Raw genomic sequence first — 26,221 nt, forward strand, 5'->3', positions numbered from 1 at the left:
GTGGCCAACCCCTAACTCTGCTTCCCAAAGATGTGGCCTGGCTTTCTTTTCTGCCTGACAGCTGTAGCCCTCATTTCTCTGCCTGCTGGTGCCTTCCTTCTTTTTCTGTGTGTGTGTTTGTGTGTGTGTGTGTGTGTGTGTGTGTGTGTGTGTGTTTTCCCTTTCCCTTTCTCTGCCTAGTTTCTGTTCAGTCCTCTGGTTTTCTCTGTGATGGTGCTTCACTACCTTTTCTTCCTTGCTGCATTACCTGGTATCAAACGCCCATTGTTGTTCTCATCATGTTCATAGGGAGAGCCAGACTTCTGAATGAACCGCAGGAGCATAGAGGCTCCTATTTCTCTTGTAACCATAGGCCAGCTGTGCTCTCCCACACCTCCGGCTCCCCGCCCAGACTCTGCTTCAAAAGGAGCAAACGGCCCCCAGCTTAATTCTCTGAACCCCTTAGCCTGCAGGTCATGTCATCCCTTGCCTGTGAATCTGTCTGGTTAAATTCTTGGGCTTTGGAAAATCCCAAGCCTCTAGGGACTCATCTCTTCACTGAGTTTCCTTCTGCCACTTGGTCTGCTGCAGAATTTCTGGCTCTTTTTTTTTTTCAGGACCCTCCAAAACATCTTGGTGAACTAAAACTTGGCCAGACATGGTGGGAACAATATGAGTCTATCCTTGAGTGCCATCCACGCCTTTATCTTTGGGGGTTTAGAACCCTCACCTCCACTGTCGAGGCCTCTAGATTTCGAGGGGAAATTGAAACTTATGGTTTCAAATGATGCCCCTTATGTCTAATCACTTCATGTCCTCTCCATTGGAAACACATGACCTTTCATTTCTGACCCAGGGCTCATCTGTAGGTTTATGATGGGGGGACACCCAGAAGCCACTCAAATAAAAGCTTGGCCACCTACAGTCACATTTTAGCCACCAACTGACTGCAGTGTGTTCTCTCAATGCCCCCAACACAAGAGAACACCAGTTTTTCTGCCAGTGTTGGTCTCCTAAGTGAGTTTTCTCCCCCAGTGTTTCAGTTCACTCTAAAAGGCAAGGAGGATCCTAATGGAGTTCTCAAATTCTAACCCAGCACTGGTCATGAGAAAGTTCTTCTTCAGTCCAGCTCTCTCAGAATCAGGATGCCTTGCTCTGGAAGCAGAAGGCTAGGCTCTATCTTTCCGGCCTCTACTGCTTCATTTCACCCCCCTGCAAACTTCACATCTTAATGACAACTTCGAGAGACTTCAGGTTATGATAAGCCTGAATTAGCCAGAGTCACAGAATGCTGGAACGTGGAGAGTGGCAGAAAGTTAGTGCCTAGGCAGCCCCGCTGTCCCTCCTTAAAGATGAAGACAGTGAGACCCAGGAGGAGAACGGTTTCCACAAAATCAGCCGGATCATTTGTGGTCCAGCCAGGCCTCGACCCGGGCTCCGCGTGGCTTCACCTATTTCTGCTCCTGATCTCATGTGCCATTTAGCCACCCCCGCTGTGGCCCAGAAAGCGTTCATGGCTGTTCTGTGCAGCTGCTATCATAGGATGATGACAGGATTTTCAGAGATCATGAGAATCAAAGGGGAGGAGAGCGGCACCATCGATAACGACAGCATTTAAAAAGTCGTAATGTAGTGTTCAGACCCTGGAAAAAAGACCCTGGAACAGCCCCCCCTGCAGGGTATCACATTCTGAAAACTGAAGTTTAAATGACTCCAATTAAGAGATGTGGACTCCAAAGGAGAAGCTAATGTTATGTGGCAATGGGAGCAAATGACCCTGCATCGTTTCTTCCCATCCACCCCGTGCTCTCTGTGTGTGGTACCAGGTCTAATGTGACTGTAATGCATCCAGTGAACAGAGGAGAGACACAAGCTGTTGAACAAAGAGGCGGCCAGCACCCCAGGCCAAGGAGTTCCAGTGCCAAGCAACATTCAGGCCAGATCAGTGGGCATCTTATTGCCAAGAAGAAAACTCTGGCCCACTGAACACAACTTTCCCCAAGAAGAGCTGTTGGAATTGAAAGATAAGTGTGGGACCAAGTTTCTGGGCTCCCAGTTTGGCCATGTCTGAGTGACATCCCCGAGCCCTCCTGAGGTTCATCCAGGGGCCACCCTTGGGGGGTTCTCAGCCAGACAAGAGTCTTCAGGTTCTCCACCTGAAATCACAGGCAGGAATATCGAAGAATTCCGTCCAGACTAGCCATGAGCTAGAACCCTAGGCTCTCAACTGAACACTTGCGGAAAGACTTCCCATGAAATGAAATACAAGTCCGTGTACAAGCAGAGATCCATTTTCCTGAGAAGAAGACTCCAGCTTCCATCGGCTTCCCACTGTGATCTTGGGGGCATAGCAGTTGGCTAAGCCTGGCTCCCCGCTCCTGAGAAGAAGCTGTTCACCTGGCTGGCACACCTCACTGAGTGCATCTATTTTGACAGCATCAAGCTTACACACGGAGCAAGGGGCTGTTATTTCCACACATCTTTAGAAGGACCTGCTCTTTTCTTCTATTTAACTGAGGTTTGAAATGGTGTAATTCTGGTCTTGTGCCTGTTAGGGAAGTAATGAGGTTGCTCCTTTCAGAGAGTTAACAGGTTGAGTCTTTTCTGAACTTTCCGGCAGGGAGCTGGGCTAGTGGTCAAGGGGAGGAAGCCTGGAGGGTGTTCGAGGAGGCTGGAAGGTGCACACTGTGTGCTAAGTACACAGAACCAAACAGAACAAACCTGGGGCACTACGGGGACCGCCCAGTGCGGATGAGAGTGCTGCCCCTTTTCCCTTTTTCCAAGGACTGGGGTTACAGGTCTATGTTTTCCAGTGTCAAGAACCACTGCTTCCTCTGACCTAGGCAAGAAAGAGGTCACATGGAGGGAACATTCTCTCATACCTCACAGTTCTGCAAGTGGGACACACTCTTTAATGGGACCCTTCTGGCTAGCCGACATGGCTCTGCAGAAATTAGGGATTTTACTCCAGAAGAGTCCAGGCTGCTCAAATTGAAGCTCTACAAAGGGTTTTTCTCACCAGTTATCAAAGGCCCAGCTAGGATTCCTTCTTTCAGAGGGTTTCCCAGAACACGGGTGTGCAGCCCCAGTGTTCTCCATAAGCTGGGGGGGAAAGAACTCCTGCCTAGCTGGGCTAGAACCCCTGCACATTTCCCTCAAGCGAACCCTGTGTGGTGTGTTTCCTTTTGAAATGAATTAATAATTCAAATGCTTTCAAAAGACAGCAAGATTCCTCCTCCCCTTCTCCCCCCGTACCCTGCTGCCCCCCCGCCCCCCGCCGCTTTACTTGATTTGGGAAATCCCAACTTGATTTAGGAAAATGCCAGCAATTAAGCCATCATGTTCTTTTACAGGTTGTTTCCTTAAAAATGCTCTCCTTTCATAAACCAGCCCATTTTCCAAACATTGCCACTTTCATCAAGGTCATCACCGTTCCATGAGTCTCCCATTTGAAACATCTTATCATCTCCATGCAAGAACTGTCTCCAGCCACCTGGTCTAAAGAAGAGCAGTCCTCAAGCGAGCGTGGCTTCTTTCCTTTGTGCTACATATCACGTTCTGCAAGCTTTTGAAAATTTTTTTCTTGTGATAAGAACTTTGCAGATTTACTCTCTTAGCACCTTTCAAGTATGCAACACAGTGTTAGCTGTAGTTCCCATACTATACATTGTATCCTGTGACTTATTTGTTTTAGAACTCTAAGTGTGTACCTTTTGATCCTTTTGCTCATTTCATCTACCTGCCACCCCCCCCTCAAGTTTTCTCCTTTACCATGTTTTCTTTGATCACCTCATCCTCTAGAGTGTGCAATAAAGCTCTATGGGGCTTGGGGCGGGAGGGGAGAAGTGGGAGGGGGTAAGGGGCAGACTGTTGTTCTCACTGTAGGGCAAGCCCAGGGGTTGGCTCAGTCCTGGAAAGGAGTGTGCATATTTGACTCCTCCTCCTCTTTGTCTTAAATTCCAACCAGTCACTAAGCCTCACTGGTGTTTTCCTTTGAAACACCTTTTTAAGCCTTGCCTTCCCCCACCTCCTCCACAGCCAACCCTGCACCCCTGCATTGTGGCAGTGGAACATGGAGGGTCTCTTCACTTCCGGCCTCACTCAGTGCTGAGCCAAGAGTGCCTGACTCATCACTCCGCAGCCTTGTCAGGATGGTGCCCCTTTCCCCCTCAGAAATCAAGGGAGTTCAGGATGGAGGAGGACCAAGAAGGCATGGATCGTCCTTTCAAGCTGTGTGAGTCAATTGCCCCTTCTGAGCCTCAGTCTCCACATCTGTGAAATGAAAGGTTTGCACCAGGTCATGGTTACCACCCCTTGCTCCCTATAAAAGCTTTCACCTCTAGGAAAACTGAAACAGTCCAAAGTGAACATCAGGCATATGTCAGGTGGGATGATTAAGGAGCCCGAGGTGGGGAGGGGAGGGAATGGCCAAAAGGGAAGAGGGCAGACTGGAAGGAAGGGCACCCAAGGTTTGGGGTAAGGTTTTGAGAAGGACATTCTAATGTCCTTCCTGAAGATTCGTGTCTAAACTGGAGGGGAAGAGGAATGGAGAGGAGACACCCAAGGGCTGTGGTCATGAGCCACTCCTGCGCAGGGGCACATGCAACCCTCTAGGCCCACTGACATGAGTTATGCTGAGCAGGGACAGTGTTTGCTCTTCCTCGTGGGGCATGGCACACTCAAGCTTCTGGCAGAATCAGGGCTCCCATGCCCCTTGGTAATACGGGGGCTGCATACATGCACATCCAGAGCCTGAGAGGCTCAGACACTGGTCACCTGGTCATCTCCATGGGGATGGCACAGAAAGAGAAGAAAGTGCTAGAAGGCATGAGACAACATTTTCAGAAATAACTAGAAGGGAGGGAGACTTTTCAAGGGGCTCAGTAATACAGGGAGGGGAACCTTATAATGGTGAGATCTGTCAGGATGTGCGTCCTGAGTTATCTTTGTGCTGCCGATAAGATAAAATTCAAGCTTATCACCTGTCAGTCCAGGCACTTCACCATTTGGCTTCCCCAGCCTTACACAACCTCCTCTCATTACTCATACATTCAACAAAATGATGCCCTTAGGATCTTCGGTGAGGCAGGCGCTGTTGTAGATACTGGACATAGAATGGTCAGGAAAATGAGTACGTTCCTGTTCTTGGACTTCACGTTTTGTGAGTATTTCCAGTAAGTGCCCGTGAAATGGAACTGTGGATTTCCAACACCAATTCTGTCTTTCTTCTGTGATAGACTGTTTGCCGTAACTGTCAATCCACCAAGGTGACCATGGCCTCAGCTCATGGGCTTCTCTCCCTTGCTCTCCTGCTCTCCGCTCAGAGACTGAGCCTCTCCCTTGCACCCATTCTAACTGGAGTCTATTCTGGTTGCTGATCTTCAAAGCTGTGTTCAAAATCCAGCTCACCCATGAACCCTTCCTGCCTGCCGGTCTATCTCATTTTCTCTCCATTCCCCCTAAGCACTGGACCTTAGCATTTTTCTCTGTAGCACTCATCACCTCCCTTTTTCTTGAATATAAACTCCCTGAGGGGCAGAAGTTTTTGTCTTTCCATTTTACTGCTGTATCCTCAACACCTATGACAGCGTATGGCATATGGTGAGCCACAATAAACACTTCTGAATGAATGACACAGTCCATCCTTATGGTTCTAGCCTCTCCAAGGACACACAGCACTTCTCAGCCCTCACTTACTCCTCAGTGAGGAGCATGATTTGCAGTACTGAATCAGTGGATGCCATTTGTTGATGGAAGAAAATAGCATTTTGAATAAAATTCCCACTTCAAGTACTTAGAGCTGGAAACATACTCGTAAATGGGGAAAGAGGTGCTGTCTTACCTCACATTCCAACACTTTATCTTCCTGACCTATGAGACTCTTGTATTTACATAAAAACAAAACCATTCTGTAAATAATTTTATACAGCGAAGTCACAGGTACTACCTGAAATTATTACTCCAGTGCTTATAAAAACATTTTATAGGGTCTTACAGGAAAGGCTGAAGCCTGTAATTAAGATGAGATCATCTTGGGCACGTGGGTGGCTCAGTCGGTTAAGCCTTTGCCTTTGGCTCAGGTCATGATCCCAGGGTCCTGGGATCGAGCCCCATATTGGGTTCCCTCCTCGGCGGAGAGCCTGCTTCTCCCTCTCTCCCTCTCCCTACTTGTGCTCTCTTTGTCAAATAAGTAAAAATCTTAAAAAAAAAAAAAAAGATGAGATCATCTTTAGCAGCCTCTCCTCTTTGTGGGATGAGAATCCAAGGGCAAATGCCGCAGATACGGAGCAGTGACACAAACAATCAAAACTGGTCACCCAGGGAGGCAGCGCAGGACTTTCTCAGAAGGACGTCCCTTCGCTGTGTGCTTAAAGGTTAAGGCAGGTTTCATTCCAGGGTCTTGCCAGCAAGGACATGGGTGAGTCGGCTGGCCCTTATGTGGTAAGAGGTAAACAGGCGAGCGGGCAGATGGACTTCTGGTTCTGCACTGCCCATAGAGATGCCAAATCTGAGTTCTCTGGATAATTCTCTACTTGGAAATGACACACCAGGTCCTCTCACTGGGTCACCCAGAGGCATGTTCCCTCATACTATGGCCACCCTCCAGGAATATTCTCTAGTTCTGTTTGAAGTAGAATAGGAGTAGTACTTTGATCTCCACTCCCAGCTCTGGCATACTCCCCTCCCCTGCCCAGGTTAAGCCAGGGACAGAGGGTGTCTGTGGACCTCTGCTCACCTCACCCCAGTCCTAGGCTCAGACAGGACCAGACCAGCTGAGTGCCTCACTCAACTCCATCAAAAACAGGTGATGTTCAAGCTGACAAAACATGCATGCGAAGGCATCTTAATAGCTTGTTTTCAAAATAAAAATTGTCTTTTTGGAAGCTTGAACACGGCTTCTAAATACAGCTGGGCAAACCAAATTTCAAATGCAGAGAGGACTAGAAAAAATTTCTCCTGAGTTTTAAAAGGCAATAGAGTATGGCACTGTTTTGATTATTGACATCTTTGAAAATAGAGCTGACCTTGCTTCCATCTTTCCGCATAAATGCGATATGGAGAAATCTCAGTTTTGCTGACCGGGGACAACCTCACTGTTTCCGAACTTAGCCCAGCTTTCTGCAATCTCAACTGAGAACTGATAGTCAAGCGGGCAAGAAAGACATCGGGGAAGCTTATCCATTTCTACGGCTTCAGTTTCCTTCCTTGTCTTGAAGACTGTCAAATCTCTATCTCGGTCTATCTCCTGCTCCCTTGTTCCAATTCTGCATATTCAACTATTACCAGACATTCTTTCTGATGTTTCCAAATTGAACTCATCTCTGACAGAACCTACTTTTTCTTCTCTGCTCCATTCTCAGTAGATGGCACCCTTTCCCCTAAGTTGTACCAACCAGAAACCACCATCACCCTCAACCCTTCAGTCTCCCACCTCCAGGATGATATCCAATCTCCCAGTCCAGACTACTGAACCTTCCTTGTCCTTGTCACCATCCATCCTAGTTCAGGCCACCATCATCTCCTGCTAGGATCTTGTATCAGCTCACTAACTGAGCTTCCTGCTTCTAGTCTTACCTCCTTCCAATCTACTGCCCCCACTGTAGCCAGAGAGATTCTAGGAAAACAAACTTGATTATATCAATTTCAATGACTCTTCATTGAATTCAAAATCAAGTATAAATTCTGTACTATGACTTATTAAATCCACAGGTCTGGGAGACTGAAAATCCACTTTGCTGGATAACTAATTAGTAGAGATAGTGATCCAAATGTCCAAAGATTCTAGTTAGTATTACAGAAAAGTAGAAAACTATAACCAATAGAAGTTTAATATTTGCATCACTGTTAACTAAGTGACACAGTATCTTTAGTTCACTAGGATGTGGTTTGGGGTCACAGTGGTTGATGTATCATAGTTTAATCCTAAGGAATAATTATATGGCATCCAGAAGATAGCATGCCCATTAAAACGTCTTCCCAAGGTCAGAGCATAGAAGCCACTCATGAATTGCCAACTGTTCCAGTAATAGCGAAGACAGTTGGGTTCAGAAAGTTTTGCAAAATTCCTGAGTCAGGGAAACAGAGAGGGAGACAAACCATAAAGACTCTTGACTCTAGGAAATAAACCGAGGGTTGCTGGAGAGGAGGTAGGTGGAAGGATGGGGTAACTGGGTGATGGGCATGAAGGAGAGCATTTGATGGAATGAGCACTGGGTGTTACATGCAACTGATGAATCTCTAAATTCTACCTCTGAAACTAATAATACACTAAATGTTCATTAAATTGAATTAAAGAAAAAAAAAAAACTCTTCCTGAGTCAGGAATAAAGATGCCTGAAAGATAAACACAGACAGTGGGGATGAAAAGCCAAAGATGGGGACAAGTGCATTTGAGGCTGCCTGAAAAGAACCAATCCCTGTGACAGGGTGTGATGTTCTGTTACCCCAAACAGTCGCATTTCTAAGGAAAGGTTGCTCCCCAATGTTGTGATTCCCCTCTGAAATGCGTACCTAGTATTTGCTCAGATCAGGTAATTAATTCAGAATACATCTGATAACTATTAACAGTTGTTTCTGGATGTCCTGCCTGCAACAGTGGCCTTCCTGAGCACCTCCAGCACAGCTGGCTTCATTCCCCATGCAGGTGTTCAAGTCTCAGGACTTCTACCTGGGCTGTAGCTGTCAACTCATCTTTCATTCATAGACACATTTTCATGGGAAGAGAAGAATGCTACCATAGTTGGTCAAAATGAAAATGATAATGCTCCCTATTTTTGTTGATTCCAATTTGATTTTGGTGAGTTAGAAGTTAGCTCCACCTCATGTCCCAAGATAGGTATCAGTGTTAGCAAGTGGATGGCACAGAAACATATTAGAATCTGGGGGCTCCAGCAGGTTTCCACTTTCCTAAGCTTTTTTTTTTTTTTCATAAGGCTTATATGTGTCTAGGAATCATCAAAGAGGGAGGCTGTTAGGTGCAAGGAGACCAACTAAGAGGCTAGCACATGGATCTGGCTTAGAATTCTGACAACTAGAAGCTATGGAAAGACAGACTTGGGCTGCCCCAGAAGTTGGTCTTATCAATGGAAGGATCTTAGGATCGGATGGATAACCAGTTCCCGAGGTATCTTACTGGGGACTCAAGTATCATAAAGCATCTTATTATGATATTCTTGGAGGTACATTCAAACCCTGAAGTTTTAGAACTTCCTAAGTGAGCAAACACTACTGGGAAAGAAAAGTTGGTTCTTCTGAATGCCTGCTTCCTTTTCAATATGGCAATAAAGAAATGGTGCACTGGAAGCATTTTTAAGAGGAATACACATATAAAGATATGGACATGGTACTGAATCTGACAAATGATATGCTTATGATGACTTACCTTTTTCTGTGAGTGGGACTAGTCTACATATAGCTCAACAATTCCTCAATTTTATTCATTAAAAACACAGGATCCAACAGACGCATTTTGATCCAAATTGTTGTTGGAATCATTTACAACCACCTCCTATAAACCCTCCAGGCACCAAAAACCAAGCTGACATCTGGACTAAATGGATAAGGATGTAAAAACACAGAAAGGGTATGACACTTGCTCAGGGTTACAGAGCTGGTGAGCAGGAGGAAGAGATAACTTTGGTCTTCCCTTCAAAAATCTTTCCATTATTAATCCATTAAATTTTTCAACTGCAAGAGGAGACCCAGTTATCTAGGACTTTTCAGAGAACCAATTCTTAAAAAATAGGTATTCTTTCAAGATTAATATCTGAAGCTAGCATTTAGACATCAAGTGTATAATTTGAGTCCTTGCTTGGTTTTTGAGCTCATGAGCCATATATACATTTCTACTTAGATTAACTATAGGAATTTTTTTTAACTATAGGAATTTTGATATTAATGTGTGAAAATGACACACCCTAATCTGCTTGTCTTCTCATGTTCCCTGTCTCTATAAATTATTATTAACATTCACTCACTTGTTTATGACAAAAACCTGGCAGTCAATCCCAATTCTTTCTTTCTTATATCTCCAGTAGATGATATCACCTAACATTGCCCAAGCCTTTCCACATCTCTCTAGATCCACTGTCATGGGCTAATTCAAGCTGCCACCATCTGTCACCTCTAAGGTCCTTCTCGTTGGTTTCCTGCATGCATGCATAGTCCTCCCTTTTCTCTAGGATGATCTCTATGAAATGCAACTCCAGTTCAGTGACATCTCTGTGTCAAATGCTTCCCGTGCTCTTGGATGAAATCCACAATCACTAACATGGCTCATCAGGCCAAATGATCTGGTCCTCCCTCCCTCTTCTGTCCTGCCTTGCATACCTTCCTTGACTCCCTCCTCTGATCACTCTGATCTTCTCTTGATTCATGCACTGCTTCTGTGCCCCAGAGTCTTTGCACCTGCTGTTCCCTTTGCATGGAATGTTGTCTCCATCTCCATTCCCATTGTGGTGCTAATTCCTCTGCATCCATTAGGTTTTTACCTAAATTCCACTTCTTCAAGGAAAACTATCTGTGATCCCCTTCTATCCATCCACCGACCCCAGATGACAGGCTAGGACAGGTTCTCTTGTTAAATGCTACCAAAGCATCCTAGGCTTTTCACTCACTGCACCTGTCATGGTTGTTTTTGTAAGATTACATGTGTGATAATTTGCTTAGTAACTCTCCCTATGCATAAAATTTCATCAGGATAGGCATTGTACCTGATGCATTGTAGGTGTTTAATAAATAGATCTATTCATGAATAGACATTCATTGAGCACTTACTACATGCCAGACATCATGCAAATTATTTCACAAACATTATTCCATTTAATTCCCCTGTTCAGCCCTATGTGAATATATTATCAACCTCATTTTACCGATGAAGAAATGGAGGCTTAGGGAGTTTAATTCACAACTAAGGGAAAAGTCTGAGCTCAGATTCAAATCCAGACTTGTTTGTTGCCAAAGGTCATGCTGATTGTTATCTAACCGTCAGTCTGTGCTTTACTGGTGAAAATAGTGCACCGTGTTAGAGTACTCAAAGTTCAGTATAAAACCAATCATCCGAGGGGCTACGAAACCTAATCACACATTCCATGTACTATTTTTCAGAAAGCAGAGAAATATATGATTCAAATCATTAAAACAGAAACAAATTCTTGAGCATTCAAATTTTGTTTGCTCAGGATAGATGTGATTGGCTGTGTGAAAAACCACAAACATTATATTCTGTCAAAGAACCTTTTGACAAAACTCCATTAATAAAATATGCCTAGGAAACAGTCAGGTAAGGCTACGTCAGAAGGTATGACCGATCACTTAAAAACACTAGACAAAGTCTGGACCTAAAAGGAGAACTGAGATCTGCAGCTCCTGAACATGGAGAGTAAGGGAAACGTGAAGGAGAACAAATGGAAATCATTACCATCTGTCGTGCTGTGTGAAAATACTGATTCCTGCCACAGGCTTTTAGTTGCTCTGTGTTCCCTGGGAAGGAAACCCTGACGGCTCACTTACAAGCCTGTTGATGAGAGCAAGTTTCATCCCTGGTCTGGGCCTCAGATCCCACACCCCTGTGGGCACAGAGGCCGGTTGTAAGTATTCATTCCATTTGAACTATGCCTTCTTCCATATGTTTTAGTTCCATATCCTTCAGGGTCTCCTGCTCATTCATTAGTGTTCATCTCATCTCTTTCTAACCACCATCAGGGATACTTTCGAAGGCCAGGAACCAAATGTTCGGACTCTCTGAGTCTCTCTTTGTATCGAGATGCATCTGGAATTCTTGTTCTGGCTCTAAGGCTCTGGCCACCTGTGAGGCCTCCTGATAACCTCAATCATCTCCTTCAACAAGGGCGAGCCAGTCATTTTCTCCGAGCAGCTGCTCTGAGAGTCCTCACGTACCCTGAAAGAACTCTGTTATTCAGTGTACTGGGGAAAAAGTATGTCTACCAACAGACCTATGTTCACATTTCTTGGATAGCCTGTGGTGCAATATTACTAAAGCTAAAATTTTAGCTACAAAATGAAAAGGTGTAGTTTTTTCCGCTTGAAGATTTTCTTGGACTTGGTTGAATCCAATTAGGCAAATGACAGGTGCTAGTCCACGTGGTGCTGTGCCCAGACTGAAGCTGGGGCCGTGTAATTATTACACTGTGTTTCTCTCAGGAACTCCTGCTTCTTGAAGGCATACCTGGCCTTTCTACCACACCAGGCACTTTGTTTCTTGTTTTTGTCTGTTGCAGATGAGAAGGCCCCTAGCAGTTAGACATGATTTTGTTTTGTTTTGTAGGTTTTAAAGTTTTTAAGGTTTTGTGAGCTCATAATACCTACAAGAATTCTTCAGAATTCCATTAGGATGACAGTGGTGGTTCTAGGGTCAGATGTAAACTATTGAGCATTTTCAAGTTTCTGGCTTCATATTATGTACATTACCTTACTGCCTTATCACACCTGTGAGGTATATACTGTTTCTCCCTGTTTTACAGATGACGAAAACGGTACTTATGGAGTTTCATAACTTGCCAAAGAACAGTCAGCCAGTAGGAGGGCAACTGGATTCCAACCCACCTCTGTCTGGCTCCGGATCCTGCTCGGCTCCCCCTAGTACTGAATTTGCTGAGAATGGGCATTCCCTGCAGTCTGGTTTCTCTCCTGGGGTGCCGGGTGTTTACCGCTAAATGTCCACAGGCAAAGTGAGATCTTGATTTAGACCCCAAATAGAAAGCAGTACTGAATGGGTTAAGAAGTTCCAAGAAACTTCTTAACATAAACATGTATAGTCACTTTCTTTTTGGAATGCGTTTCTTTGTGTTTTGTCACCAAAACAGTTTGAAAAAGATCACAGCAAGTAAGTTAAGAAAAGATTGTGGTAGCATGGAGGACAAGGGGAGATGGAGAGGAGAAGGGAGTTGAGGGAAATTGGAAGGGGAGGTGAACCATGAGAGACTATGGACTCTGAAAAACAATCTGAGGGTTTTGAAGGGCGGGGGGTGGGAGGTTGGGGGATCCAGGTGGTGGGTATTGGAGAGGGCACGGATTGCATGGAGCACTGGGTGTGGTGCAAAAATAATGAATACTGTTACGCTGAAAAAATAAAAAATTAAAAAAAAAAGAAAAGATTGTGGTTTTCTCAACTATAAAATGAATCCCTGCTAAATGTGGACGGTCTGTATCAGCCATGACCCTGGTGCCATATACACGCCTGTGCACACACACACATGAAATAGAAGTCAAGTGTGATGCTATGGTCTATAAATAAGGACACATTTTAAATAACTGGGACTGTATTTATAACACAAGCTTTTTATTTTTTATTAACATATAATGCTTTATTAACCTCAGGGGTACAGGTCTGTGAATCATCAGGCTTATATATTTCACAGAACTCACCATAGCACATAACCTCCCCAAAGTCCATAACCCAGCCACCCTCTCCATAATCCCTACCCCCGCAACCCTCAGTTTGTTCCATGAGATTTAGAGTCTCTTATGGTTTGTCTCCCTCCCGATCCCATCTTGTTTCATTTATTCCTTTCCTACCCCGCAAACCCACCACGTTGCCTCTCAAATTCCTCATATCAGGGAGATCATATGATAATTGTTTTTCTCTGATTGACTTATTTCGCTAAGCATAATACCCTCTAGTTCCATCCACGTCGTTGCAAATGGCAGGATTTCATTTCTTTTGATGGCTGCATAGTATTCCGTTGTATATATATACTACATCTTCTTTATCCATTCATCTGTTGATGGACATCTAGGTTCTTTCCATAGTTTGGCTATTGTGGACATTGCTTCTATAAACATTCAGGTGCATGTACCCCTTCAGATCACTACATTTGTATCTTTAGGGTAAATACCCAGTAGTATAGCACAAGCTTTTGTGACCAGGCTTTCTTCACTCAGTATATCATGAACATTCTTCTACTTTATTTTTACTCCAGAGCACTATTTTTCATGGCATCCTAAAGTATTCCACCATGTGAATATAATACAATTCATTTATCTACTCTTGTTAATTTGAAATTTGGGTCTTTCCACACTTTTTCCATTATAGATAACTACAGAAGAAATTTTCGTGGGGATAGATCTGCAAGCACATTATGGAGGATTTTCTCCAGATAAATTTCTAGAAAAAGGAATCTGGGTCATATGGTTGAAAGTTCTGTAAGGTTTTTTTTTTTTTTTTTTTTTTTGTTGTTGTTGTTGTTGTTTTTGATCCATTTAGTTCTCTCTGGAGAAGATATGTCTATTTGCTCTTGCACCACTACTGGGAACATAATAACAATATGGAGCTGACGGTGACTGTGAATTATAATGAGTGCCCGCTATGCGCTAAACATCGTGCTAGCTCTTTCTATGCAGGTGCTCAATGAGGGCGCGTGCCAGGAAGCCCGTCTCATACAAAACATGACTTTTCCTCGTAGGAGTCAAGAAATACATCCCTACCAAGGACAACAAGGGGGCTATCAGACCTGCCTTCTGCCATTTGGTAAGAAAACATTTCATAGCAATGCCAAACCTTTTTTTACTTCTCAAACTGCCAAGATTTCCCAAACTCAAAGTCTTGATGCTTGGGTTTCTCTTCTTGGTATGCTCTTCCCTTGGGGTCGCATTTCAAGATCTTTCCCTTTCTCAGTTCCAAGGCTACCTCCTCTGCGATGCCTTGTCTGCATTTAAAGATTACTTCTTTCACCGAACTCCCCTTTCACCGAACTCATCAACATCCCTGTCATATTACCTCATTTCACTCCTATTTATTCCCTATGAACTCCTGTCATTTTGTCATTTTCTGAGACATTTTAAAATTGTCTTCCACCAATGAAATGTAATCACCCTGAATGCAAGGCACACTACGAAAAGGCCTGGTGGCCTCCCAGTGGAAGCTTACCAAAATTTTGAAATTTAGTATCTACTCTCCTGAAGCTATTTCAAAAAACAGAGGTGGAAGGAAAATTTCCAAATACATTCTATGAAGCCTGCATTACCTTGATCCCAAAACCAAAGACCCCACCAAAAAGAAGAATTACAGACCAATATTCCTGATGAACATGGATGCAAAAGTTCTCACCAAAATTCTAGCTAATAAGATCCAACACGACATTAAAAGGATTGTTCACCACGACCAAGTGGGATTTATTCATGGGCTGCAAGGTTGGTTCAACATCTGCAAATCAATCGATGTGCTATAATACATTAACAAAAAGAAGGAAAAGAACCATATGGTCCTCTCATTGGAGGCAGAAAAAGCATTCGACAAAATACAGCAGCCTTTCTTGATTAAAACTCTCTGTAGTATAGGGATAGAAGGAACATACCTCAATATCATAAAAGCCATATATGAAAAACCCACAGCAAATATTATCCTTAATGAGGAAAAAACTGAGAGCTTTTCCTCTAAGGTCAGGAACATGACAGGGATGTTCACTCTCACCACTGTTGGTCAACATAGTGCTGGAAATTTTGGCCTCAGCAATCAGACCACACAAAGAAATAAAAGGCATCCATATCAGCAGAGAAGAAGTCAAACTCTCATTCTTCACAGATGATGTGATTCTCTATGTAGAGAGCCTAGAAATGGACCCTCAATTCTATGGTCAACTAATCTTTGACAAATCAGGAAAAAATATCCAATGGAAAAAAGAGCCTTTTCAATAAATGGTACTGGGAAAATTGGACAGCTATGTACAGAAGAATGAAATTTGACCATTCTCTTACACCATACATAAATATAAACTCGAAATGGATGAAAGACCTCAAAGTGAGACAGGAATCCATCAAAATCCTAGAGAACATAGGCAGTAACCTCTTTGACATCAGCCACAGCAACTTCTTGCAAGACATGTCTACAAACACAGGGAAACAAAACCAAAAATGAACTCTTGGAATTTCATCAAGATAAAAAGCTTCCGCATAGCAAAGGAAACAGTCAACAAAACTAAGTGGCAACCCACAGTACGGTAGAAGATAATTTGCAAATGACATTACAGATAAAGGGCTGGTATCCAAGATCTATAACTCAAACTCAACACCCAAAGAACAAATAATCAAGTCAAAAAATGGGCAGAGGACATGAACAGACACTTTTCCAAAGAAGACATACAAATGGCTAAAAGACATGAAAGAATGTTCATCATCATTATCCATCACATAAATTCAAATCAAAACCATATTGAGATACCACCTTACACCAGTTAGAATAGCAAAAATTAACAAGACAGAAAATAAGTGTTGGAGAGGATGTGGAAAAAGGGAAGCCCTCTTACGCTGTTGGTGGGAATGCAAGTTAGGTGCAGCCACTCTGGAAAACAATATGGAGGTTCCTCAAAAAGTAAAAAACAGAGCTACTCTATGACCCAACAATTTACACTACTAGGTATTTACCCCAAAGATACAGATGTAGTGAAAAGAAGGGCCACATGCACCCCAATGTTCATAGCAGCAATAGCCACCATAGCCAAACTGTGGAAGGAGCAGAGATGTCCTTCAACAGAAGAAGATGTAGTCCATATACACAGTGGAATATGACTCAGCCATCAGAAAGAATGAATACCCACCATTTGCATCAACATGGATGGAACTGGAGGGGATTATGCTGAATGAAATAAGTCAAAGCAGAGAAAGACAATTATAATACGGTTTCACTCATATGTGAAACATAAGGAATAGCACGGAGGACATTTGGGGAAAGAAGGAAAAACTAAAGGAAGGGGATCGGGAAGAACGAACCATGTGAGACTATGGACTCTGGAAAACAATATGAGGGTTTTGGAGGGGAGGGGGGGTGAGGGTATGGGTGAGCCCGGCGATAGGTATTAAGGAGGGCACATGCTGTGAAGAGTGTAAAGGGTGTTATATGCAGATAATGAATCATGGAATACTCTATCAAAAACTAATGATGTACTGTATGGTAACTAACATAGCATAATAATAATAAAAAGAAATTAAAAATTATCTTCAGGATTAAAAAAACAAACAACCAAAACAAACCAAAAAAAGTTCTAATCATAAACAAAAAAAATGTAACTATGTGAGGTGATGGATGTTAGTTAATCTTATCATGGCAATCATTTTGCAATATATGCATACATCAGATGGTGTTGTACACCTTAAATTTATACGATGTTATATGTCAGTTCTATCTCGATAAAACTGGGGTGTCCGCTTTGGACTTTTTTTTTTTTTTTTAAGATTTTAGTTGTTTATTTGACAGAGAGAGAGACAACAAGAGAGGGAATACAAGCAGGGGGAAGTGGGAGAGGGAGAAGCAGGCTTCCAGCTGAGCAGGGAACTGGATGTGGGGCTCCATCCCGGGACCCTGGGATCATGACCTGAGCTGAAGGCAGACGCTTAACGACTGAGCCACCGAGGTGCCGTGCGCTTTGGACTTCTGACCTCCAGAATTGTAAAATAATAAATATCTGTTGTTTCAAGCAAAAAAAAAAAAATTTAAAAAAATATAGAAAGAAAACCCAAAAGTTTCCTTCCAAAAGATTGCTAGAACTGATACAGGAATTCAGCAAAGTTGCAGGATATAAAATGAATGCACAGAAGTCAGTCGCATTTATATACACTAACAGAGGCAGAAGAAAGAGAAACCAAGGAATTGATCCCATTTACAATTGAGCCAAAAACCATAAACCTAGGTTTTTGGTTTAAAAAGGAATAAATCTAACCAAGAGAGGCAAAGGATCTGTACTCTGAAAACTATGGAACATTTATGAAAGAAATTGAGGAAGACACAAAGAAATGGAAAAACATTCCATGCTCATGGACTGGAAGAACAAATATCGTTAAAATGTCTATGCTGCCCAAAACAGTCTACACATACAGTACAATCCCTATCAAAATACCATCAACATTTTTCAGAGCTGGAACAAACAACCCTCAAATTTGTATGAACCAGAAATGACCCCAAATAGAAAGGAATGTTGAAAACCAAAGCCGGAGGCATCGCAATTCCAGAATTCAAGCTGAATTACAAAGCTGTTGTCATCAAGACAGTATGGTACTGGCACAAAAGCAGACATATAGATCAATGGAACAGAACAGAGAACCCACAAATGGAGCCTCAACTCTGTGATCAACTAATTTTTGACAAGCAGGAAAGAATATCCAATGGGAGAAAAAAAAATCTCTTCAACAAACGGTGTTGGGAAAATTGGACAACCACACACAGAAGACTGAAACTAAACTATTTTCTTATACCATACACAAAAATAGACTCAAAATGCATGAAAAACCTCAATGTGAGACAGGAATCCTTCAAAATCCTAGAGGAGAACACAGGCAGGAACCTCTTTGACCTCAGCCGCAGCCAACTTCTTGCTAGACATGTCTTTGGAGGCAAGGGAAACAAAAGCAAAAATGAACTATTGGGACCTCCTCAAGATAAAAAGCTTCTGCACAGCAAGGAAACAGTCAACAAAATGAAAAGGCAACCTACAGAATGGTAGAAGAAATCTGCATCCAAGAGGCCCTTCAGTGGGTGAATGGATAAATTGTGCACCCAGCACAGAAAATTATTCATTGCTAAAAAGAAATGAACCATTAAGCCGTGAAACTACATGGAGGAACCTTAAATGCATATTGCTAAGTGAAAGAAGCCCATCTGAGAAGGCTACATGCTGTATGATTCCAGCCATATGACATTCTGGGAAAGGTAAAACTGTGGTGATAGTAGAAAGATCCGTAGTTGCCATGGGTTAGGAGGAAGGGAAGGATAAACAGGTGGAACACAGAGGATTTTAGGGCAGTGAAACTTTTCTGTATGACACTGTAATGGTGGATGCATGTCATAGTTTGTCCAAACCCTACAGGATGTACGAAACCAAGAGTGAACCCTACTGTAGACTATGGGCTTTTGGTGATTCTGATGTGTCAGTGTCAGTTCATCAATTACAAAAAAATGTACCACTTATGGGGGTTGTTAATGGGGAGACTGCACATGTGTGAGGACAGGGGGTACATGGAAAATCTCTGTATTTTCTTCTTATTTTGCTGAGAACCAAAAACTGAATAAAAAATAAAATTTTTTATTAAAAAAAAGACAAAGACTTTCAGGGTTAAAAAAATAATTATGTATGGTTTAGGAAGGAACCAAAATACAAATGAAATAAAAAACAAAATACCATTCCACGACTAAATGGATAATATGGTTTGGTTTGGAACTACATACAAAGAAGCCCAGGCAAAAAGAATCTGGGAAAGCAATATTAATACCAAATAAAGAATTCCAGCCATAAGATATTTCATGGTATAAAGAGGCTTATTTTATGTTGATTAAAGGTGCACTTCCCAATACAGCTATATTCGTTAAATTTTATCTATGAAATAATATTGAATGCACATGCATATTTGTATATGTATGTACATTTAAAAAGCCCTTAGACAAAACTGATGAAGCTATACTAAGAGTAGGATGACTAAAATAGAGACACAGCAAAATATTGGTAATTTCTCAGTAGAAATCAAAACTGCAATGATAGGACAACTTAGGAAATACTGAAATTTGAATTTCATGTAATTTTCATGTGTCACCGCATACATTCTTGTTTTGATTTTTATTTATTTATTTTTTAAAAGATTTATATATTTATTTGACAGAGAGAGACAGCGAGAGAGGGCACACAGCTGGGGGGTGGGATAGGCAGAAGTGGGCTTCCCGCTGAGCATGGAGCCTGATGCAGAGCTCGATCCCAGGACCCTGGGATCATGACCTGAGCCAAAGGAAGACACCTAATGACTGAGCCACCCAGGCACTCCATCTTGTTTTGATTTTTTAAAATCATTTAAAAATGTAAAAATCATTCTTAATTCACAGGCCTATAAAAAAAAAAGGCAGGTTAGATTGAGGCCATGGGCAGTAGTTTGCTCACAACTAAAGCAAAAAAATTGAGAGCAGAAGTATTTGTTCTGTCCCTTGACTATTAAAAATGTTTATTATGAACAAAACGCAGATGTATAAAATTAGAATTAATGAACAATGTTCTAGAAGACTGCATCAATGCCATGACAGAAGAAAAGAAACAAGAGCTACAAATAATGGAAAAGACCATTTATTATTATTTGAATACTGTGAACTAATGATTTGTTACCTGGAAAACATATGGTGTATTTTTATCTTTTTAAAAAAATCATATTTCCTAGTTTTGACTAATAAAAAGACCTAGGAAAAACGATCAATACAGTTTTAATAAGTACTCCACTAATTTGTATCCTCTAAACACTGTTTTCCACTAAAAACAGAATGAAGGGCTATTGGAAAAATGGCTGATTCCAGGTCTGGGCAGGAAACACAAAAACGCACACACAGAGAGTAGTCATGATAGATCACAGGACCATGCCAAAAGTATTCAGATACTAGCCTAAAGAAGTTACCACTGGCCAAAGTTATTACTGTCTGAGACTCAGTACGGATTTTAAAAAACATTGACCGTCCCAATAAGGATTAATAATCTATTTCAACTGAGAAGTTTTAATGATGCTGGGAGTGGAGGGATCCTCACTGATTACCTTTGAAGGATGTTAAATAACCACCTTATTACTTTTAAAGTTGGTAATCAAGTAAAGAATCGAGCATTTATCCTGACTTTCTTGTAAAATCTATTCCTCAGTGAATCAAATAGTTGATGAGTGGGAGTTGCTCTTTATAGGTGTTTTCAAGCTATAACAAGGGAAGACAGGACAACAGAGTTAGGATGTCACCATTTCACAATCCTAAATAAATAAAGCGAATTGATGAATCTAGGCTACGGTCTTCCTTACTGAGATCTTTTTTTTTTTTTAATTTTATTTTTTATAAACATATAATATATTTTTATCTTCCTTACTGAGATCTTAAGAGAGTCGATAAAACATTATGTATTTCCTGATGGAAGTATACATTCCCTAAGAATTAATTTTAAAACAAACAAACATCTGATAGAGCTTCTAGATCCAAAGCCTGACCAATTTCCATGAGCTATAAGGAGAAAAGGAACACATTAAGTGATGCCACTGGGATGAAGTCAGCAAAATCTAGACTATGGAAAACTATCTGTTCAATAAAATAAAAATAAGAATTTCAAGGAAAGGAAAAAAAAAGCAAGATTAAGGGGGACTTGTAGGGTAAAAAAGACTTAAACATAAAACCAACCACAATATATGAACCTTTGTGGATCTCAATTTAAACAAAAAGATTCTAGAAAGTTAGAGAAATGTGAGCACTAATTGGATATATTGACAATAAGAAATTATTGTTGGCTTCTGTCTTAGAGATGATAATGGTATTATGGGAATGCCTTTCAAAAGAGTAATGTTTAGGGGTACATAGTGAAATATTTACAGATTAAGTGATGGGCTGTCTAGAATTTGCTTCAGAAGGATCTGTACTGAGTGCAGAATTCAATACAACAAAACTGCCTACATATCTTCTTAAAGTTGTTAAAATTGGGTGATAGGTACACCAGCTTCGTTGCACCCTTCTCTCTACTTTGTATGTATTTGATAATATCCATAATAAAATTTTTAAAAATTAGAAAAGAATAAAAGAATTTAAGTATAAAAACCGTTCACTTATTACCTGATTTTTTGGGTACTTTCTATCTGTATTTCTAAGTTTCTTAAAACTCTCTTAAGTGAGTTTGGTCTTTGACACATTTTGTTTAAAGACCAAATATATTCAGGTCTGTGAGAAACACAGTTGAGACTTTGGTCCTTACCTCCTGGATCCATTTTGAACCCAGACTCATAGAGGATCCACCAGTATTTCCTAACATACAATGCCATAAAAAATGTCAGAGATGGTCAGTGAGGCTGGGAAGCCTTCATGGAGGAAAGATGGGAAGACAAACAGTCCTTTTGATTAAAATGAAGAGGGTGGGCAAAGATGAAAGGAGTTATCAGAAATCAAGCAAAGGCATTGAGATTCACACAGTGATAACCCAGCAGCTCTCCAGTATGTGATCACAAAGAATCCTGGCATACATACAGCCTAGGTTCTATGGTAGATGTGTTCAGGGATCTATGGGGCAGGTTTATTCACTCACTGATCAAATATTTACAGGCATGGGATTTGAATCAAGTATGAAATGAAGAGAGTCATATGCAACGATCAGTTCTCAAAGCTCTCTTCCAAAGGGGCTGCAAAGTGGGAAACAGATTTTTTAGCAATTCCAAGACATTGTTTGCTTTTTTGCTCTTATCCTGCCACAAGAATACAGCAGAATGTTCTAGAGCGGTCATGACATGTGTTAATTGTGACAGACTGAATGCAGAAATGGGGATGAGGTTCCAGCTGGTTTTGAGAGCCAGATATTAAAGAGATTTGTAAAAATACAAAACAATGTTATTTAAAAATTTTTTTTTATTTTGGAAAATATAATTCCTTTGCACGAAAATGTTATCGATAATAACATTCATGGGTTTCTTACTGTTATTTTAAAAGAATGAATATTTAAAAAATTTCTAATATGGCAACATCAACATATGTGATCTGTATAAACAAAAGCTCTTTGAGGGTTTCAATAATTTTTAACCAACTGAGGGTTTTAGAAGGAGGTGGGATTGGGGATGGGTTGGCCTGGTGATGGACTGCATGGAGCCCTGGGTGTTATACACAATGAATCATGGAACACTGCATCAAAAACTAATGATGTACTGTATGGTGACTAATATAACATTAAAAAAAAGAAAAAGGACGTAAAGGAGGCCTGAGACCGAAAAGTCTCAGCGCCGCTGTATTCAAGTGTTTATTAAGAATATGGAAAAAAGGGGCGCCTGGGTGGCTCAGTGGGTTAATAAGCCTCTGCCTTCGGCTCAGGTCGTGATCTCGGGGTCCTGGGATCGAGTCCCGCATCGGGCTCTCTGCTTGTCAGGGAGCCTGCTTTCTCCTCTCTCTCTCTCTCTCTCTCTCTCTCTGTCTGCCTCTCTGCCTACTTGTGATCTCTCTCTGTCAAATAAATAAATAAAATATTAAAAAAAAAGAATATGGAAAAAAGAAGGGATTTGAGGGGAACTTCAAGGGAAGAGTGGTCAAGATATGATGATTACTTCAGGTAAATGGTCGTTGAGCACTCACTATGTCCAAAGTGCTGAAATGAAGCAGGGGGTTGGGGGATAAATGTGTCTTCAGATTGTCTGGCTCATTATCTGTGTGACTGTTTATCCGCACTGACAGATAAGTTAGCTCTGGATAGCTTCTAGTGATGCTCCAAATTATCTGCTCTTTTAGCTGAGTGAGCAAAGTTTTGGATCTCTCTCACTCAGGAAAGCACAGCTTTATTAACCCACGTAGAAGTGACATGTTCTAAAAAGGAGTCCTGATATATTAAGCAGATCCTAATACACTTATCCCTCTGCTTACACGGTCATAAACACTGTCACCTCTCACCTGCCTTCTGCTTCTTCTCATTTAATTTTGTTCCAAGGACATTTTTCATTCCCAAATTATTTCCCCAGACAGAGGTAATAATTCAGTTGTCTTGACATGTCATTTAATGTGTGTGTAGATAAAGCCGACTCATTTGACTATTTAAAGTCTAATGAAAAATAGCAGTTGGATGGTATCTGCCTGCAGAAAAGACACACAGCTTATAAAATATTCTAAAGTTTACAAAAAGAGGGTTGGGTGGGCTTATGGAGATTACCATCCTTCAAAAGCCAAGTGAAAGGTTACTTCTTCAAGAAACCTATCCAAAACACCACTCACCTACCACCATCCCTGTGTCAAAATTAAACATTCTCATTGCACTCCCCTGAGCACTGTGATTTTCATCTTAGGTCTTATTAACTTCTTGTAAATGAGAGTTTGTTGTATGTTTCTTTCTGCTTTGCCTCCCTGCCCAGGGAGATCCCTGGGCAAGTATTTTACTTTACTAATATTTGATTCTCGACAATGCCTTACATGGTGTCAATTTTAGTAACGGATGTTGAATTTAATAAGCTAAAAAAATCCCAAGAGTTAGCAACATCACACTTACTTATTTCCGGTATGTAGTTGTCCAAAATTTTATCACTGGGTTCCAGCCACAGCACAGTAATGGCTATGGACACACTCTCTCGCCATTAAAAAAAGAATTGGACACAATACATGAAGCACCTGTTTTTAGGCATTTAGGGTTTGGATCCTCAAGAGAAGGAAATACATGAGATGTGCTCCACATACCCTGGCTGTCTTCCTAGGGGTATTTTCTAAACTGAGACACAGGGAAGTGAAGCTCAGGCAGAGAACATCTCTCTGGGTGGAGGGAAACAGAGGTTGTGGCTCAGAGATGTGGAGATGGGTGGAATCTGAAAGGCAGGGTTGTAGAGAGGAGAAAGCCATGTAAACAAGTCCCAACAACCTGAAGATGGGTTCCCTTGAACGGGTCCCCAAGTATTGCACTGTGTAAGCATAGGATAGGGGTCTGTTAGAAGACCTGTCAAGCAGATCAGTGTGATTCTGTTGAGAGTTGGCTTTGGTTTTATTATTTTTTCTAGGGCTAGAGTAGTCCTGCTTCTGAGGCATACTTTTCTGGGGTCTCAGCCAAGCCCAGAGTATGGAACAAGGTCTCCATTGTAGCTGGTTTCACCTTCAGTGTATCCACATGTGTGTGATCTCTGGGACTTCTGCTGAACTCACAGCTCCTAGGGATAATAAGTAAATATTTTGGACTTCATGCCAGTGAATTCAACAACCTAGAGGAAAAAGATAAATTACTTGATATTAATTTTTCAAAACCTGATGTACAAAGAAATAGACCATCTCCATACATCTGTTTGTATGGAAACATTAGTGATCTAAAACTTCTAATACAATTTGGAAAAGAAGAACAAAGTTGGAGGAGTTATGTTACCTAACCTTGTGACTTTTGACACAAATACAGTAATGAAAACAATTGTATCAGTGTAAGAATACAAATGAATGGAAGAGAACAGAGACTCCAGAAATAGACCCCACACATACAGTCAACCGATTTTCAACAAAGGTACAAAAGCAATTCAATGAGGGAAAGGAAAAGTCTTTGCAACAAATGGTGCAGAAACAGTTGTCTATCTGTATGGAAAAAAAAAGATGAACTGTGACTGATACCTTACACGAGCCACAAAAAATAATTTGATAACGATTATGAGCCTAAACATAAAACTAAAACTATAAAGTTTTGAGGGGAAAACATACAAAAACACCTTGGTGATCTTAGAGTAGGGCAAGGCTTAGACAGCAAGGCTTAAAAGTGGGTAAATGAGCTTCACCAAAATGAAAACTCCTGCTCATCAAAAGATAACATCAAGAAATGAATAGACAAAACTATAGCCTGGGGCAGTATATGCAATAGAAATACATGACAAAACACTTGTATCCAGAATAGAAAGATATCCTACAACTCAATAATAAAAAACAAGGTAATAAGAAATAGACAAAAGCCTTGAATAAAAAGACACAGGAAGGTATATAATGGCCAGGAAGTACATGAAAAGATTCTCAGCATAATTATTCATCAGGAACATGCAGTTTACTTATTTTTTAAAGATTTTATTTGACAGAGAGAGAGAGAGAGAGAGAGCAAGAGCGAGAGAGAGAGAGAGAGAGAGAGAGCGAGAGCGTGCGCACAAGCAGGGGGAGTGGCAGGCAGAGGGAGAAGCAAGCTTGAGCCCGATGTAGGGCTTGATCTCAGGACCCTGGGATCATGACCTGAGCCAAAGGCAGATGCTTAACCAACTGAGCCACCCACGCTCCCCCAGGAACAGGAAGTTTAAAAGCACAGTGAGATATTACTGCAGAACCACTACAGTGGCTATAATGAAGAAGACAGACAATACCACATTGTGGGGTAGCCACTGGAGTTCTCACACATTGCTGGTGAAAATGTAAGAACACTCTGGAAAGCTGACAGCTTTTTATAATATTAAATTTGTATCTATCATATGACAGCAATTCTACTCCTAGGTATTTCCTAAGAGAACTGAAAATACATATCCACAAAAAAATGCTTAGTACCTGAATGCTCAATGCAGTTTTTTTCACAATAGACCCCAAACTGAAAACAACACAAATATCCATCCACAGGACAATGGATAGATAAATTATGACATATTCATACAATGGAAAATAATAAGATGTAAAAGGAGCAATGATTGGTACTTGCAACCAAAGGATGGATTTCAAAAAATATGCTGAATGATATAAGCCAATCACAATATAGTACGTGCATGGTTATATTTACATGAATTTTGAGAACAGGTAAGCCTAATCTATATAGGGGAAAATCCATACCATGGTTTTACT

General features: G+C 41.4%; 1 protein-coding gene across 1 annotated transcript in view; it reads right to left on the minus strand.

Moving 5' to 3' along the window:
* Window positions 1–26,221, minus strand: part of LOC111156412 (adrenoceptor alpha 1A) — a 109,721-nt gene that overhangs the window by 5,308 nt on the left and 78,192 nt on the right. The window lies entirely within an intron of this gene.

The sequence above is a fragment of the Enhydra lutris genome, unplaced genomic scaffold (genome assembly GCF_002288905.1).
Source record: "Enhydra lutris kenyoni isolate GAN:26980312 unplaced genomic scaffold, ASM228890v2 scaffoldscaffold3, whole genome shotgun sequence".
NCBI classification, from domain to species: domain Eukaryota; kingdom Metazoa; phylum Chordata; class Mammalia; order Carnivora; family Mustelidae; genus Enhydra; species Enhydra lutris.